General features: G+C 39.4%; 1 non-coding gene across 1 annotated transcript; it reads right to left on the bottom strand.

Annotated features, from left to right (window-relative positions):
- Nucleotides 1–1,283: 1,283 nt before the first annotated feature.
- On the bottom strand, nucleotides 1,284–1,387 carry LOC114104957 (U6 spliceosomal RNA). Its single transcript, XR_003584915.1, has one exon. It is a non-coding gene; the product is annotated as a U6 spliceosomal RNA (small nuclear RNA).
- Nucleotides 1,388–17,235: the final 15,848 nt, after the last annotated feature.

Raw genomic sequence — 17,235 nt, 5'->3', positions numbered from 1 at the left:
GTATAGAAAAAGCAGCATCTCAGGAATCATGGTCAGCAGACTACACAGGCAAGAAAGTGTATTGCTAAGGGAAGGGTAGGTGTCACTGCTGAGTCTGTGCTGGGGAAGGTGACAGGCAAGGCAGGCAATTTGGGATGTACTAGTAGAGAATCTTGCATGTAGCTCCGAGTTTGGACCTTATTCAGTAGGCAATGAGGAGGCAGGAAAGATTTTTTAAGAAGAAAAGTATAGGGTCAGATATTTGGGTACACAGTATGAATGGTGGTTTGGAAAGAAGAACCCTGGGGCAACGAAGCCATTTGGAACACAATTCCAGGCTTCCTGAAAGCAGAGGATGAAAAGCAGGCTGGAGGAGGACCAGAGAAGAGTCACACAGAGTGGAGAAATTTGTTTGCTTTAGTCATAAAAGTTATATGTGTAGGCTCAGTGGTAGAGCACTTGCCTAGCATGCGCCAGACCCTGGGTTTTATCCCCAGCACTGCAAAATAAATACATAAGTAAGTAAGTAAAGTTATGTATGAGAAACAAGCCTAGAAAGGCAAGTAAAAGAATGTCAACAGTAATCTGTGAGTAATGATATTATAAGCAGTTTCCTTTTTATGTGATACTGTTTTTTTGCATTTCATTTTACATATTGAACATATATAATATATTATTCTTATAACATTTTTCATTTTATTATATATTATGATGATTAGAAAAAGTAAATACTCTTTTTGAAAGAACACATGCTCATTATGCAAGATTTTATTTATTTATTTATTTATTTTTAAAGAAAGAGATTTTTTTTTAAAGAGAGAGAGAGAGAGAATTTTTTTTTTTTTTAATATTTATTTTTTAGTTTTCGGCGGACACAACATCTTTGTTTGTATGTGGTGCTGAGGGTCGAACCTGGGCCTCACCCATGCCAGGCGAGCGCGCTACCGCTGGAGCCACATCCCCAGCCCCATAAGACTTTAGAAATACAAAAAAAGTAAAAATGGGGCTGGGGGTGTGGCTCAGTGGTAAAGCATATGCTTAGCATTTGGGGGGGCCCTGATTCCATCCTCTGCATCCAAAAATAAAAATAAAAGTGTAAGTGGGAAAAATGTTGAAATCACCCATATACATAATTATGTTATTACATTAAGAAGAAAGGGATACAAAATTATAACATATGGTCTCATTTTCACTAAAAATATTTATGTAGAAAACACTGGGAGGAAATTATAGCAATATGATACTAGTAGTTACCTCTGATAGTGGAATTACATGTGATTTTTTTGATGTTGTTGTTTTTGTTTTTTAATATGGAAAGCTTCGTGAATTTGTGCATCAGCCTTGCTGTGAGGACATGCTAATTCCTGTATTCCTCCAATTTTAGTACATGTGCTGCTGAAGCAAGCACCGGGTGATTTTGTTTTTTATATATTCTTCTTCTCCTTCTCCTTTCTTTTTCTTCTTCTTTGGTGCAGAGAATTGAATCCAGTGCATTGTGCATGTTGAGCATATGCTATACTATTAAGTCGCATCCCCAGACCAAAAAAATATCAGTTTATGATATTCTCGTATTTAAAATCTTTCAGTGACTTCCCCAAGTGTTTTAGTGTAAACCTTCAACTCTAAACTCAGCAATAAAGGCCCTTCACACTGGCTCCAGCTTGCGCTGGTAGCCTCCTTCTACCACAACCAACAAAAATACTCCATACCAGTTTCTCCAAATTATTTTGTTATAATATTATACCACTGTGCCTTTTTTTTTTTTTTTTTTTTTTTTTTTTTGGTACTGGAGATTGAACCCAACCACTGAGCCACATCCCCAGCCCTTTTTATTTTTTATTTTGAGACATGGTCTACCTAAGTTGCTTAGGGCCTCACTAAATTGCTGAGGTTGACCTTAAACTTGTGATCCCTGTCTTCAAGCCTACTGAGTCACTGAAATTACAGGCATACACCACTACGCCCAAGCCCATAGTGCCTCTTTGCTTCCTCCTTCTCCATGCAGCTGTCACTATGCACTTCAAGCTCCACTGGAGCATCTCTTGTCCAAGAAATGTACTCTGGTGTCCTAGTTTATTTTAGGTATTCTTTTTCCTTTTTTTAAATTTTTTTAAACATTTATTTTTTAGTTATAGGTAGACACAATATCTTTAGTTTATCTTTTTTTATTTATGTGGTGCTGAGGATTGAACCCAGTGCCTCATGCATGCTAGGCAAGTGCTCTACCTCTGAGCCACAACCCCAGCCCATAGGTATTCTTCCTCTGTGCTGAATAGCATTGTGCCTACACTTATAAATTTAATTCTTGATTTATTTGTTTTCCTTCCTTGCTAAACTTTAATTGCTGAAGTTCATGGGCCCCAGTATATTGAACTTTATAAATCTAAATCTGGAGCCAAATACCATGCATGGCACAGAGTAGGCCTTCAGCAAATTATTTTTATTCTTCTTTTGGTTTCATGTCACTTATTATGCTCAAGCACTGATCTAGGTGCTAGGTATAATATGAAAAAATTCAGGAGCTGGGGGTGAAGCTTAGTGGTACAACACTTGCTTAGTGTACACAAGGCCCTGGGTTCTATCCCCAACAATTAAAAAATAAAATAACATAAGAACAATGAATAAAGGAACCTGGAGTATGTACTTGGAAAATAGAAAAACCTTAAGAGTTCAATAACTATAGCCTTCAAGTCATTATTAGGTGAAAAGAGGAAATAATACATTTTTATCTTCCTCTTAAATTAAAGATTACTGGGCTGGGTTGTGCTCAGTGGTAGAGTGCTCCCTTAGCACGGACAAGGCCCTGGGTTCGGTCCCCAACACTACATATAAATAAATAAATGTACTGTCCAACTGCAACTAAAAAAAATAAGTATTAAAACAATTAAAGATTGGGCTGAGGATGTGGCTCAAGCTGTATCGCGCTCGCCTGGCATGCGCCCGCGGCACTGGGTTCGATCCTCAGCACCACATACAAATAAAGATGTTGTGTCCGCTGAAAACAAAAAAATAAATAAATATTAAAATTCTCTCTCTCTCTTTAAAAAAAAATTAAAGATTACTGAGTTAATTTACAGAGGCAGATTACACTTCACTGCCAAAGATTCATTGAACAATTAAATCTGATCAAAACTGGGATAGCCTAGTTCATGCAATAGTGACTCCCCATGACTATAACTGGAAAATGATCAAGTAAAGGTTGACATCTCTTCGAACATGTCATAGAAAGTATTACTCAGTGGATGGGAGGGTGGCCCATATCCAAATGCCCATAGGCATGAGGGCCATGAACTCATGGAGCACCCGCCCACACACACCGCCAGTATCAGGGATTGAATCCAGGTGCTCTTTGTCATTAAACTACATTCCCAGCCCTTCTCACTTTTTATTTTGAAAAAGGGTCTCACTAAATTGTCCAAGCTGGCCTTAAACTTGAGATCCTTCTGCCTCAACCTCCAGAGATACTGGGATTACAAGTGTGCTGGCTTATGATGCATTTATAACTTTCATTCCTTTCAGTGCTCTACTGAGGTAACACAATTTGCAGAGCAGCAATCTTTATCTCACCAACACCTTAATTTTCATGAACACCATTTTTTCTTTCCACTTCACCTTCTTTCATCATTGGTTTTTATTATGCATAACCATACCTAGGAGCTCATTTATGCTCTTTATACTGATAGGCAGCTTATCTATTCTGTTCTCCTTGGCTCATCACTAACAATCCAAGCAGACTATTCAGATGATGATGATGAAAGAGTGGGAAGAACACAGCTGGGTATTTCATCTCCCAATTGGATGAACAAGAGGTACCAGCAGCTGGGAATCATCTTTTCATCTCAAACAGAGTCCATTGGATTGGAAAGCCAATGAAGAAGTAACTAATCTAGTATCCCATAGTATGTATCATTTTTTTAGTTGAAGATGGACACAATACCTTTATTTTATTTATTTATTTTTATGTGGTGCTGAGGATTGAACCCAGTGCTTCACACATGCCAGGCAAGCACTCTACCACTGAGCCACAACTCCAACTCCCTATAGTATCATTTTTATAGTTTCCATAGTTACCCAAAGGCAGCATGACACAGAACACTGTCCAAGTACTTAATGTTTAAGTGACTATAAACAGCAGTATTGGGCTCACTTGTGCCTATGCCCCAGATAGTGGCACATGTCAAGCAAAAAATCAGCACAAAGTTTATTTTCTTTCTTTCCTTTTTTTTTTTTTTTTTTTTTTTTGGTACCAGGGAATGAACTCAGGGGCACTAGACCACTGAGCTACATCCCCCGTCCTATTTTTTTGTATTTTATTTTAGAGACAAGGTCTCACTGAGTTGCTTAGCACCTCACCATTGCTTTGAACTAGCGATTCTCCTGCTTCAGCCTCCCAAGTTGCTGGGATTACAGGAGTGCACCACGGCATCCAGCTATACACAGGTTCTTTCTATTTGTTAGAATTAAAGAACTCATGTATAAGAAGAGAAAAACAATAGGATGGGAGACTTGGAAATACCAGCTCATTGCTTTGGCACATGAGAGCAAGTTTGGTGGCAATTACCTATAATCCTAGTGACTCAGGATGCTGAGGCAGGAGGATCACAAGTTTGAAGCCAGTCTCAGCAATTCAACAAAAGACCTGTCTCAAAATGAACTGGGAATGTAGTACCCCTAGGCTCAATTCCCAATACCAAAAAGAAAAAAAAAAAAAAGGTGGCAAGAAATACTTAGCAGGATTAGGGGTGTAGCTCAGTGGTAGAGAATATGCTTAGCTTTCAGCAGATCCAAAAAATGTTTAGCAGTTGTGCAGGCCTTTTCCCCTTGCCTAATCAATGAGCTTCAGTCTTAACCTAAAGTTAAAATAATGCTTCTCATTTATAGGCTTTCATCCTTCTACCACTGTTGATCAGTCACTGATGATTCATCAGCATTCCCTTTTGTTTGTTCTCCCCACAACCCTAACAGAGATTCTATCCAGGAGCACTCTATCTCTGAACTACATCCTCAGCCCTTTTTATTTTATTTTTGAGACAGGGTCTTTGCTAAATTGCTGAGGCTGGCCTCAAACTTGCAATCCACCTGCCTTTGTCTCCAGAATTGCTGGGATTACATGCATGCGCCACCATGCCCAGCTCCTTTGTTGGTTCTGAAACTACCATTTCAGCCTCATTCAGGATTGCCAATAGCAAACTCTACCCTATGTTACATGTAAGGTTTTTTGTTTGTTTTTTGCACTGGCCTTTCGTGTGTGTGAGCATTCTAGTTTTACATAATGATGGGATTTTTTTTGTTACATGTTGATACATGACATGTTAGGGTTTTGAGGTACACAGAGACACTCTACCCCTGTAAATGGATTAATGATATCAATTTATTTTTCAGAGTTCACCTTCCAGCCTTTAGTTAGGAAGCTTAGTCACAAGTTGGATTTTAAATGGGCACATGAGATATGCTTAAAGGGCTTAGAGGACAATTTCAGACCTGGAGGCATTAAGAGATATTTTCAGAGTTCCTAACCTTAGTAGCAAGTATTATGTCTGGAGAGTGGTCTTTTCTATAATTAGCACATTTGATAATTCCAATTGTTCTACAAGGATGGGCCATTAAGTCAGAAATGTTTTTAGAGGCCATCAAATTAGCTAATGTTTGGTGATCCATGAAGACAACTCATGCCATCTTTTGGACTATCTGTTTTACCAATAATGTCTTTTGCTTCTCCCTATCACCACTCTCCAGTGCTGAGGATGGATCCCAAGACTGCTGCCATCCTGGTAGGCAAGAGTTCTACCACTATACCACATCTCCCAGCCCCTACCAGGTTTGTCCTATTCTTAGGTTTGATTATCCAGATTTATTAACAACAGCTATCACAGGTTACCTGCATACTTTTCCTTTTTTTAGCATTAAGTCTCTTCCCCATAAGTTTCCTGTTCCTCTTAGGTTTTCAGCTATAATGGCAACAGTCTCAAGGCTCAATTCTAGTTAAGCAGGGTAGGAGGCAACAGGTGAGGTTTGATTAACTTGAAAAAAAAGGAGGGGGAGAGATAGCTCAGTGGTAGTGTGCATGCTTAGCATGTATGAGGCCCCATGTTCAATCAGCAGCTTACCAGCACCAAAATAATAACAAAAAAATAATAAAATCATAAACATTATAGATTTGAAATTCATAAGAATTTCCAGGTTCTCAACTCTTTTATTTTTTTGGTACTGGGGATTAAATCCCAGTGCACTCTATCATGAATTATATCCTCAGTCCTTTTCTTTCTTTCTTTTTTTTTTAATTTAAGAAAGGGTCTTCATAAATTGCTGAGGGTCTCACTAAGTTTCTCAGGCTGGCCTGGACCCTATAATCCTCCTTCCTCAGCCTGCTGAGTCTCTGGATTATAAGTGTGTACCACTGCACTCAGCCCAATTTACAGTTTTTTTTTTTTTTTGGTTGGGGGAGTACCAGGGATTGAATTCAGGGGCACTCAACCACTGAGCCACATCCCCATCCCTATTTTGTAATTTATTTTTTTTTTTAATTTTTATTCATTTATTTTTTATTTATTTTTGAGAGAGAGAGAGAGAGAGAGAGAGAGAGAGAATTTTTTTAATATTTATTTTTTAGTTTTCTGCGGACACAACATCTTTGTTTGTTTGTGGTGCTGAGGATCGAACCCGGTCCGCATGCATGCCAGGCCAGCGCGCTACCGCTTGAGCCACATCCCCAACCCAACTATTTTGTAATTTATTTAGACACAGGGTCTCACTGAGTTGCTTATTGCTTCACCTTTGCTGAGGTTGGCTTTGAACTTGAGATCCTCCTGACTGAGTCTCCCAAGCCACTGGGATCACAGGCTTGTGACACCATGCCCAGCTCAATTTATAATTTTTTAAAAATATATTTATTTTTTAGTTGTAGTTGAACACAATACCTTTTATTTTATTTATTTATTTTCATGTGGTGCTGAGGATCGAACCCAGGGCCTCACATGTGCTAGGCAAGCACTCTACTGCTAAGCCACAACCCCAGCCCCAATTTATAATTTTTTTTTTAAAGAGAGAGAGAGAGAGAGAATTTTTAATATTTATTTATTTAGTTCTCGGTGGAACATCTTTGTTTGTATGTGGTGCTGAGGATCGAACCCAGGTCGCACGCATGCCAGGCAAGCGCGCTGCCACTTGAGCCACATCCCCAGCCCCCCAATTTATAATTTTTAAAGTGAAACACATTTTGCTTTTTTATTTTCTATTTTATTGTTAAAGATGTAGACACTCCAAAATCAAATGAACAGGCTAAAACATATTCTCTCTCTCTCTCTTTTTGGTAGTTGTAAATGGGCAGAATGCCTTTATTTTATTTGTTTATTTTTATGTGGTGCTGAAGATCATAGCCTCACATATGAGCTACAGCCCCAGCCCAGAAGCATATTCTTTTTTTTTTTTAATTTTTTTAATATATATATATATTTTTAGTTGTAGTTGGACCCAATACTTTTATTTTATTTATTTATTTTTATGTGGTGCTCAGATCGAACCCAGGGCCTCGCACATGCTAGGGGAGCACTCTACCACTGAGCCACAACTGCAATCCTAAAGCATATTCTATTACAGGAAAATTATACTGTTGTTATAGAACACTACTTGTTGTATTTAATTTCTCAGCCTTAATTGATTTTTACCCCCAGCACTGGGGATGAAACCTAGGGCCTCAAGCATTCAGTCCTTTAATGGATATTTAACAATTCAATCAATAAAATAATAAATACATATCTGGACACCTTGCGCCATGGTGACCTCCTGTAATCCTAGCAGCTCAATAGGCTGAGACAGGAGGATGTTGATTTCAAAGCCAGCCTCAGCAACTTAGCCAGGCCTAAGCAATTTAGTGAGATCCTGTCTCTAAATAAAATATAAAAAGGGACGGGGATGTGGCTTAGCTGTTAAGCACCCCTGGGTTCAATCCCCAGTACCAAAACCAAAAAAACCCAAAACAACAACAACACACACACACACACAAATAGGTATCTGGTGCCTAATGAAAGATCTAAAAGAATATATAGCTCCTGCCCTAAAAAAGACCATGTTTGTTCAAATGCTATATATAAAATATTTTATTTATTTATTTTATGTTCTTGCCTACTCCATCTTCAATGGAGGCATGGAACATAAATTAATTGAAAAAACTTACTTGAAACCTGCTGAGATGAATTGAAAATATTTTGGCTTTTAAAGAAACATATCACTTTTGAGTTGAATTAGACTTAAAAATGAAAACATTAATAACTTTTTATATGTATATAGCAATTTATAACTTAAATAATTATTGCTAGCTGGGTACGTAGCTCAGTGGTAGAGCACTTGCCTAGCATGCATGAGCCTCTGAGTTCCATTGCCAACACTACTGAAAAGTAAAAATAAAAAAATTACTGCTTTTGCTTCTCCCAACAATCACTGGGAAATGTTGTAGGAATATGTAGTATTATTATTTGATATTTGAGAAAATTTAATGTAATACCCAAGCTCACATTTAACATTAAAACTATTAATTCCAGAACTTTTGAATCCTAAAACATTGCCCTTACTTTCACATTATATTGCTTTTTCTACAAAATATTGCTTTAAGTAAAAATTGTTTCTAAGCCAGGGTTGGTGGCTCATGCCTGTACTTCCATCTACTCAGGAGGCTGAGACAGAGCATTGCAAGTTTGAGGCCAGCCTCATCAACTTAGTGAGACCCTGTCTCAAAATATAATAATAAAGGACTGGGTATGTAGTTTAGAGATAGAACACTCCTGGGTTCAGCCCTTGGTACAAACAAAGCAAAACAAATCAAAAAACCCCGGAATTAATTGGTCTTGAATTCAATAAAGTCTTATTTAAGTTTTTAAGCTCTGAATAAAGGTAGCCAACTGCATTTCTCACCAATTCCAGATCCATCTTTTTCACATTAAAGGTTTTCTTCTCTGAACTCAAGTCTAAAAGAAGCAATTGGAGTAGATTTTTTGCTGTGTTAAACAAACCAGGTCCTCACACTGCTAAGCAAGTGTTCTACCACTACCATTATATAGTTGATAATGCACTGACAATCTTACCATTTTATCAGTTGCTTTAAAAACTTCTGAAGCCAGAAGAACTTCCTACCTAAATGTATATTTCAGTGTCAATGAAACAATTGGAGAGAGAGAACTCCCGCTTCGCGAGAGTTTGCGACCAGATGGATACAACTCTGGGCACTTTGTCAACCAAAATAATGTGACCTTTAAACTGAGTAAGGACTGTCTGAGGTCGAAGGAATGACACAAGGAGCTAAAATAATTAAAAAGAAAGTTAGAGAAATTAAGGGTTGTAGCCCCTTTGAAAAGAGATTAAGGGAAAAACTCATTAAGATTCACCAGCTTCTGAATGGCACTGAGAATTGAGATGCTACAAAGCTATTTGACCTGGTGTCAAGAACAAGGGGAGATGTCACAATAAGATAGGCCAGGACTGGACACTTCAGGAATTCAGAGAGGAATTTTGGAACAGAGGAGCATAAACATGGACTAAGTAACCCAGGGGCAGCAAGAAAGCTCATTCTTAGAGAGTTTGTAGAAGAGAATGCAACAGCTCTTAAGCAAGCAATAAAATCTGGTGAGGATTTTAGTCCTAAATCAAAGAAATGGGGCAATGGTAGAATGGAGTTCCTGGTCCCACTTTTGATTCTCATCCATTAAATACTAAATTATTTGCAATAATCTTCTTTCTCTCTGTGTATCATGTCAAAACAGTATTTGTGGGCTAGGAATGTAGCTTAGTGGTAGCTTGCCTAGAATGACGAGGCCCTGGGTTAGATACCCAAGGCCACAAAAAAACAAACAAAAGCAGTATTTGTTAGGATGCAGTCTTCAGCTCTGGTCCAAACTGGTTTAAGCCAGAGCACAGAAGCAATGCTCCAGAAAGCAGCAGCCTGCCTCCTCAGGGCTGAACCTCTGAAGTACCAGGAGCCTTTCTCAACCAGGTCAGGAGGGTTTCCAAGTCTGACACTTCAGTTTCGTGGCAATAACAAATTACCAGTCTGAAGGGCAAAAATATAGAGAGCTGCTTCTGTAGCCTTGGTTCCAAGGCAGCCTTGCAGCTATTATTAAAGTGCAATGGAAGGACATTGAGGCTTAACAAGCACTACAATTCACAGGAATGAGAGTTCCTGTGCTAAACCACTCTGAGGAAAGTATAGACAGGTAGAGGAGAACCCTATTACCTTTGGGCATGTTTCCACCAGGTACTTAAATGGCAAAATTCTAATAGAAATCCCTGGAGATGGGGCAGAGGGACATTTAAACAGCACAATAAAGTTAGCCAAAGAATATCTGAACCAATTCTCTATTCACAGTAAAACAATCTTTCTTTCTCTCTCTCTCTCTCTCTCTCTCTCTCTCTCTCTCCTCTCTCTCCTTCCTTCCTTCCTTCCTTCCTTCTTTCTTTCCTGGGTATTGGACTCAGGAGCACTTTACCACTGAGCTACATCCCCAGCCCTTTTTACTTTTTATTTTGAGACAAGGTTTTGCTAAGTTACTGAGGGTAGAACTTGGAATCCTCCTGCCTCAGCCTCCCAAGTCACTGGGAGTACAGGCCAGATGTGCACCTCTGCACCTGGCTTCACAGTGAGTCTTTATGGTGACTTCAGATACTTGCATCAATATTTTTAGGTGCTGGGTATGGAACTCACGACCTTATGCACACTAGGCAAATTTTCTACCCCTGAGCTATACCCCAGTGGTCCCTTTTCTCCCTAAACTGTCACTTTCTCTCTTAATAAATTTTCTCATCTCTGTCATCTTTTTCAGCTGGTGGCCGGTCTGTTTGTATACCTGCAATGCATCTATGCCGAAACTTGCTTCACAAAACATATAAAACTGATTGACTTCCCATGGTAGATGTAAGTAATAGTGTTAGAACCACAGGTTCCATGATCCTTGGGAAGGAGAGCTGAGACAAGCTGGAAAGCTCTTGAGAAGAGGAAAAAGACATAAAGACACTGGTAGCATCAGTGACATGAGAAGGGGAGATTTTATTTATTTATTTATTTATGACTTTGTTCATTTACTCTTCATCTGTGGTCTATAACCCAGAGCAGTGCTGGTGACCATCAATTGAAAATGATGAGTGTAGATCTGTGTGATTTTACTTGTACAGGGTTTAGCTTGATGCCACATGAAATGAAGAATGTTCCTTGATGATATGAAAATAGAAACCAGACACCTGATACAATGCAAGGGAAAACTCAGAATTGGAGAGAACAATGGAAAGGCTGGAGTGATAGCTTAGGGGTAAGAGCATTTGCTTAGCATGCTCAAGGCCTTGAGTTCCATTCCCAGCACCACACATGCACACAATTAACACAATAGAAATCAGGTAAAATGGAGAAATTAAGTGTAAAAAGAAAGTCAAGTTTATATGAAAGGCTTAAAAGTAATCTTGGAGCTGGGTACAGTGATGCACACCTATAGTCCTAGGTACTCAAAAAGCTGAGGCAGGAGGATCACTTAAGCCTAGGAGTTTAAGGCTAGCCTGGGCAACATAGCAAGAACCCATCTCAAACAAACAAACAAAAAACAAAAGTTATTGTTTTAGTCAGTTTTTTCACTGCTGTGACTAAAGAACCAGACAAGAACAATTTTAAAGGAGGAAAAGTTTATTTGGGGGGTCATAGTTTCAGAGGTCTTAGTCCATAGAAGACTAGCTCCATTCCTCTGGGCTTGAGGTGAGGCAGAACATCATGGCCGAAGAATGTGGCAGAGGGAAGCAGCTCACATGATGATTAGAGAGTGGAGAGGGAGGTCTTTACTTGCCAGATACAAATATAAACCCCAAAGCCATGCCCCAATTCCCACCTCCTCCAGCCACACCCTACCACTTCAATTATCACTCAGTTAATCCTTATCAGGGGGTTGGGTTCACTGATTGGGTCAAGACTCTCATAACCCAGTCATTTCTCCTCTGAATCTTCTCACATTGCTCACACATGAGCTTTTGGGGGAACTCCTCACATTCAAACTATAACAGTATACTTGGACTGGGGTGTAGCTCAGTGGTAGAGTGCTTGCCCAGCATGTGCAAAGCCCTGGGTTTGATTCCCAGAACTGCAAAAATAAACAGATAGATAGATAAATAAAAATCATAATTTACAATATACCACAGAATTTCTTTATGGTTAAAAATATATATAAGCCAAATGCGGTGGTGGTGCATGCCCATAGACCCAGCTATTCAGGAGGCTGAGGCAGGAGGATCACATGTTTGAGACCAGTCTTGGTAATGTAGCAAGATCCTGTATCAAAAATTTAAAAAGTCTGGGTCTGGTGTAGTAGCACATACCTGTAATCCCAGTGGCTCTGGAGGCTGAGGCAGGAGGATCATGAATTCAATGCCAGCCTCAGCAACAGTGAGGAACCAAGCAATTCACTGAGACCATGTCTCTAAATAAAATACAAAATAGGGGTGGGGATGTGGCTCAGTGGTTGATGCCCCTGAGTTCAATTCTTGGTACTAAAAAAAAAAAAGTAATATAAATGATTTAAAGGAGCTGAGTAATAATCATGTTGGTTGTTAGAGATCTCTATTGCCCAATATAGAAGCCTTTAATCATATGTGGTGGATTAAGCACTCAAATGTGATTAGTCCTAATTGAGATGTTCTAAAGTGGACAACACATCAGATTTCAAAGATGTGTCATGAAAAAAATGTACAGTAGCTGATACATTTTTTAAATATTATTGAAATGATAGTACTTGAAATATATCAGGTTAAGAATATACCCAGGGATGGGGTGTAGCTCAGTGGTAGAACAACACTTGCCTATCATGCTCTAGTCCTGAGTTCCATCCCCGGTAAACACACACACACACACACACACACAGATACACACACAGACACATGAGTGCTGAGGCCAGATGTGGTGACTCAAGCCTGTAATCCTAGCGGCTTGGGAGGCTGAAGCAAGAGGGTTCAAGGGCACCTAGGGCAATTTAGGGAGACCCTGTCTCAAAATAAAATTTTCTTTTTGTTTCTGTGGTGCAAGGATATATCCAGGGTCCTGAGCATGTTAGGCAAGCTCTCTACCCCTGAGCAACATCCCCAGCCATTTTAAAAACTTTATTTTGGGGCTCAGTGGGCGCTTGCCTAGCATGTGTGAGGCACTGGGTTCGATTCTCAGCACCACATGTACATAAATAAACATATAAGTCTATCAATAACAAAAAAATAAATTAAAAAAATTTGAAACTTTATTTTGAAGGATTGGAGATGTAGCTCAGAGATAGACTACTCACTGTGCATGCACAAGACCCTGAATTTAATCCCTAGCACTGCAAAAACAAAAAGAAAATAAACTTTTGAGACAGGGTGTCCCTAAATTGCCCAAGGTGCCCTTGAATTTATAATGCCCTTGCCTCAGCCTACCAAGCAGCTGGGATTATAGGTGTGTGCCATGGTGCCCAGCTAAGATTTAGCTCCTAAACTGTATTAATTTTACCAAAATGAATTTAATTTTAATAATTAAGATTATTAGGGTTCTTTCTTTGTTTTTTTCTTCCTTTCTTTTTTGCTGTGCTGTGTCACTGTGGATTGAACCTAGAGACTTGTGCATATTCAGCATGTCCTTCTACCTCTGAGCTGTACCCCAACCCTAGGAATTCCTTTCCCCCTTTCTTTAATGTTGAATGTAAAGTGATGGGGAAGCATCCAAGTCATGTTTGGTGAGATGACACTGCAGTTGGCAGAAGCGCTGAGAATGTGACCTATAGGGCTGTGAGTAAAAGAGTTCTGTGTGTATGGGGGGGAGGGGAGAGGGGCAGAGGAAGGAAAGGATGAAGGAAAGTGAGACCCACACCAGGTAGATGTTAAGGTTCTAAATTTCTTATTGTGTATGCCATTATTTATATCATTGCTACACAATAAAATTAATTTTTAGTACATATTAGGGAGGATTTATCCAAAATATCTAATCTGAGAAAAAAAGACAACTCCAATTACATCGAAAACTTTAAATAATGCTTCATGCTGGGCTCAGTGGCACATGACTATAATCCCAGTGATTTGGGAGGCTGAGGCAGGAGGATCACAAGTTTGAGGCCAGCCTCAGTAATTTAGTGAAACCCTAAGCAATTTAGTGAGACCTTGCCTCAAGATAAAAAATAAAAATGGTCAGGGATTTAGCTCAGTGGTAAAGCACCCAGAATTTAATCCCCAGTACTGGGGAGGGGGGGAGATTTAATTAACACTTCAAAATCAGGAAGTGCTTGGTCAGTGACTCACACAAAAGGTAATCTCTTGTGTAAGAGTACCTGAAGATACCCCCAAGCTAGGGTGTATCAGGAACACTTTACCAAGGAAATTAGTTTTGAGTTGGTCAAGACCAGAGGTTGAGTTGTCTTTCCAGGCAACTGAAAGGGCATGATCAAAAAAGGAGGAAGCAAGGACATCTTCTGGGTGAGTGAACCAGTCTGGCAGGAGGGAAGGTGGAATGGGGTGGGGATGGGGGTAACACGGAAGGCTGGAAAGTCTGGATAAAGTCAAATTTTGGCATAAGCATTTACTATAGTTGAGATTTTCTACCATGAGAGTCATTGAACTTTGAGCAGGTGAGTGACATAATTTAATTAAAAATATATTTTTGGTAGTGAGGGGGACCCAAAGTCTGATTTATGCTAGGCAACATTCTGCCACTAAGGTATCTTCCCAGTCCCTGAATTTAAATTTTAAGAATGTTATTCTTGGGCTGGGGATGTGGCTCAAGCGGTAGCACGCTCGCCTGGCATGCGTGCGGCCCGGGTTCGATCCTCAGCACCACATACAAACAAAGATGTTGTGTCAGCCAAAAACTGAAAAATAAATATTAAAAAATTCTGTCTCTCTCTCTCTCTCTCAAAAAAAAAAAAAAATATATATATATATCATTCTATGAAAGTACATGTGTATATTAAATGAGTATATAAGGAAAATAAAGGATCCAAAAATTTAAAAAAAAATGTTATTCTTGCTTTACTTAAAAGGTAGAATCCATAACTCAGGGATTGTTTAATTCAAGTCCTTCCTCTCACAGAAGTGATAAAGGGAGAGCTAAGAGCTTTTCCTTAGAGAGAATTATAATTCTCTCACCACTAATTTACTTATTAATCTCTTTTTTTTTTTTTTGTACCGGGGTTTGAATTCAGGGCCACTCAAACACTGAGCCACATCCCCATCCCTATTTTTTGTATTTTTATCTAGAGACAGGGTCTCACTGAATTGCTTAGCGCCTCGCTTTTGCTGAGGCTGGCTTTGAATTCGCAATCCTCCTGCCTCAGCTTCCTGAGGCGCTGGGATTACAGGCATGTGCCACTGTGCTCGGCTCCTTACTAAACTTAAATATTTATTTTTTTGATTTTTGGTACTGGGGATTGAACCCAGGGGTGTTTTATCACTGAACCATATCCCCACCCCTTTATTTTTATTTTGAGACAGGGTCTCAATAAATTGCTAAGGCTGGACTCAAATTTATAATCTTCCTGTCTCTGCCTACCAAATTGCTGGGATTACAGTTGTGCACCACTGCACCTGACCCAAAGTTTTAAATTTGTCTAGTTTATAACCCCTCTTTGGGAATAGGTATATTATTCCCCTTTTCCTGCTGGGGATACTACCCAGGGCCTCAATCCAGGACCTTGCACATGGTAGGCAAGTGCTCAACCACTGAGCTATATCCCCAGCCTGGAATGCAGTCCTTTGGAAAGACAAGGATGTGTGGGTAGGGTATTTGTCCAGCATTCATGAGTCCCTAAGTTTTATCCCCACCATCAAAAAATTTAGGGGAAAAAAAAAAGAGAGAGATGTGTGAAGGGGTGTCAAGAATTTGTGCTGTGCCTGGACTTCAGTTGTCCACAGCAAATTAAAGTTCTAAAACACTGGGTATAGTCTGCACCAGCTTCAATTTGACCCTGGGATAGAAACAAGAAGTATCCAGATCTCACTGGTACACAAAGGGAGAGGGAAGGCAATTTAAATAGAAAGGAGAAGCAGCATAATCTGTTGGGACAGAAAATTGAGATGAATAGTTAGATTTGAATGCTAGTCCTAGTTATCTGTAGTTACAAAAGAAACCACACTTTCATTCATTGGTCTCATCTCTTCCAGCGTTCAAAGAAATCAGATCATTTCATTTGATCTTTTGGAACTTGCAATGTTTTTCCTAAGGAAATAATGAGATAAGAAGGTGGGCCAGGTGCTGTAATGCCCACCTGTAATCCCACAATTCCAAGGCTAAGGCTACAGCCTGAGGACCACAAATTCAAGGTCAGCCTCAGGAATTTAGCAAGATCTGTCTCAAATTTTTAAAAAACAACAGGGAGGGAAGGTTGGGACTGTGGCTCAGCGGTAGCACACTTGCTTGGCATGTGTGAGGCACTGGGTTCGATTCTCAGCACCACGTATAAATAAATAAAGGTCTATCAACAACTAAAAAATAATAATAATAAATTAACAAACAAACAAACAGGGAGGGACTGCGGATATAGCTCAGTAACAGAGCACCATTGGGTTCAACTCCCAGTACTGGGGAAAAAAAAAAAAAAAAGAAGGTGGTTAGTTTCCCAGATTATCTTCCAGGAACCCATGAGCCCTATGATAGCTGAAATTACTTTATATTTTGCAAGAGGACATGCATGTAAATATTTTTGCAATATTAATCAATAAGCAAAACAGAAAAGTCATACTAATCATTGTGCTTTTTGGGGGAGAGAGTGCTAGGGATTGAACTCAGACGCATTTGACCACGGAGCCACAGCCCAGCACTATTTTGTATTTTACGTAGAGAGAGGTTCTCACTGAGTTGCTTAGCACCTTGCTTTTGCTGAGGTTGGCTTTGAACTCATGATCCTCCTGCCTTAACTTCCTGAGCCACTAGGATTACACGCTTGTGACACTGTGCCCTATCTGGCCTCATTGTGTGCTTCTTAAAAATGAAAAACTTTTAATTAGAAGAGGATTTAGAACTAAAGACTTGTGCAGAAAATGAAAGAATTACTTCTAACTTCTTTAAAAGTCATATGAGGTTAATGACACTGGCTCACAAGCCCAAAACAGCAAGATTGAGAAAGACAAAGGACACATGAGCTATCTGTCTTCAAGGAAGATGCTAAATAACTAATTAAAGGGTGATAGAATGGGCCAGGCTGGAAAAATCCAGGAGTGTAACATCACTCGGAATTGAAGGGAGAGAGCAAGGCAGGCCAGTGCCAAACAGGGGTCATTAATCTG

This window comes from Marmota flaviventris, chromosome 3, assembly GCF_047511675.1.
Source record: "Marmota flaviventris isolate mMarFla1 chromosome 3, mMarFla1.hap1, whole genome shotgun sequence".
NCBI classification, from domain to species: Eukaryota; Metazoa; Chordata; class Mammalia; order Rodentia; family Sciuridae; genus Marmota; species Marmota flaviventris.
Note: the sequence above shows the minus strand (reverse complement) of the source record. Positions and strands in the feature narration are given on the sequence as shown.